The sequence below is a fragment of the Dipodomys merriami genome, unplaced genomic scaffold, assembly GCF_024711535.1.
Source record: "Dipodomys merriami isolate MVZ:Mamm:240054 unplaced genomic scaffold, mDipMer1.0.p SCAF_1082, whole genome shotgun sequence".
Lineage (NCBI taxonomy): Eukaryota > Metazoa > Chordata > Mammalia > Rodentia > Heteromyidae > Dipodomys > Dipodomys merriami.
In genome coordinates this window covers 41,818-44,149 of record NW_027202363.1, presented here as the reverse complement: position 1 = coordinate 44,149, position 2,332 = coordinate 41,818, and positions in this window count along the sequence as shown.

The window sequence follows — 2,332 nt, the reverse complement described above, 5'->3', positions numbered from 1 at the left end:
GTCCGACTGGACCCGCACAGAGCATATGTTGTCGCTACCCGCCTCGACCAGCAAGGAAGACGCGACACCGGACTCTTCTATCTGCAGTTTATTCAGGACCTTTTAGTCATCTTCTGACCCCAACCCCAGGGAGAATTCCCCACAGCCTTAAGTACCCGCTGGGTAGCCAACCCTGATACGCCACGTGGGAACCGCCAATAGGTTCAGGTGCGCGGAAGCAAGCCAGATTCTTTGCCTTAGCCATATAAGGAGTTGTTTACCACAGAGAGCACTCGCCATCGGGAAGGCGGAGGGCGGAAGCCGGCACCATCTTCCAGGTGCGGCCTCTCGCAGCTCTCTACAGTTCCCCCTTTTTTGTTTAAAGAACACAGATGAGAGCAGAGGTCTGATCCCTGTTGTGCAATGCAAGGACTGCATACAAGCCTTCTCCCAGAGGGTACCTTCTCTAGGGATGACTCAGCCTGTCCATTGATTCGTTTTTCACAAGGACGGGAAAAGGCGAATCGAACCCGTGTGCAATCAAACATGCTCTCCTCGAGGGCAAAACTCATGCCTCTCGACTGCAGTACTTTGGCTTTGCAATCTGTGTTCATTGTTTTAGGGTGGCAAGCCACGCTTGGGGGGACTGACCTGCTCCAATGACTGTAAAGGCTTGGATAATCATGGCTGCACTGCGACGCTGAGAACCTCTAATTTGGCAAATGCACCACAGACATACCAAGGAGGCTAACACCAGGAGGCCTGTCAGGGCTCCCAAACCTGCCCCCTCCGTAAGATGATTCATAGCAGTGGAGATCCATGAAGATAACCCCTCCGCCAATCCGGCATCCACTCAGGTCGAGTTCACCATGACAATGGCAACCGTGAGCTGTTCCATCAGGCTGTCAAACTCCCCAGTTCAATTACCTAAAAGATAACTAGACAACTGTTTAGACAAATTTGCAGCATTTTTTGAATAGGTTTTTTTCCTGGGCCTGAACTCTGGGCCTGGGCACTGTCCCTCAGCTCTTCAGCTCAAGGCCAGCACTCTACCACTTGAGTCACAGCGTCACTTCCGGCTTTTTTCATTTTGCTTATATGGTGCTGAGGAATGGAACCCAGGGTCTCAGGCATGCAAGGCAAGCGCTCTACCACTGAGCCACCTTCCCAGCCCCATTCTTCTGGGTTAATTGCACCACAGCAGCAGTTAATCCAGCATTAGTTAGTGGTCCGCCCAGCTCTCTGCAAACTTTCATCCATGCTTCTAGTCCCCTGTTCTTATATGGGGTTATGGCGGCTCTGCATTCCTTAGTGCACTGCTCGTAAACAAGCTGTTTAATTAATGGCATGGCTGCATCTGGGTCACCAAAAATTCTGCCAGCAGCCTCAACCATAAGAGCAACAAAGTCCGAAAACGGCTCCATAGAGCCCTGCAGGATTTTGGTGAGATTGCCACTCACCTCGCCTTTATTTGGTAAGGCCTTCCATGCCTTTATGCCAATTTTATTGATTTGTTCATAAACTTGAACCGGGTAGCCTATCTGCTGATTGGCGAATCTCCCCTGTCCAAGCAGCATATCTCTGTCCCAAGCTGGGTTCCCCGCAGCCTGATTGGCTGCAGCCTCTTCACTAGCAAATTCAATCAAAAAGGCCTTCCAATCTAAATACTGACCTGGGCTCAAACAAGCTCGTGCGGGCCCACTCCAATCACCGGGTGTCATGCAGTGTCTGTTTAGGGCCTCCACCTGGGCTACAGTAAAGGAGGCTGTGATTCCGTATGTCCGCACAGACTCAGCTAAAGATTTTATAACCTTAAAATCTAAGGGTTCATGATACCGCTGTCCCTGTGGATCCTGAAATATTGGACAGGCTAGATGTAACTCGGTTCTGACTGCTTTCCACACGCCTGGGCTGAAAGAACAGCCGGGGCTGCCACTTCCAAGGTCCTCCACATAGAGCGGAGGGGCCGAAGGTGTGGGGCGGGGCATGGAGGGCGTGCATTCGTCTTTATCTGGGTCCTCTCTCTCCTTCCCTTTCCTCCTCTTTCTTATCTTTGTTTTTTCTATTTGTTCTATGAGTGATTGTAGTTCCTCTGAGTCTATAGACTCAGAGGTCTCTAGTTCGGCAAAATCAGGGTATAAGCCCCCCCTGCTCTCCTCCTTTTCGCTGTCTGCCCTTTCCGATCTTTCTTCCTGCAGCATTTCTAAGGCGGCCTGACCATTCTCTACCGCCTCACTGCAACGCTGGTCCTCGAGACAGCCACTTATCAGTTTCCATATTGGTCTCACTCCGCTCTTAAGCGTTCCTTGTTCAGAGGCAAAATCTAGGTCCCTCCCTAGTTTCTCCCAAGAGG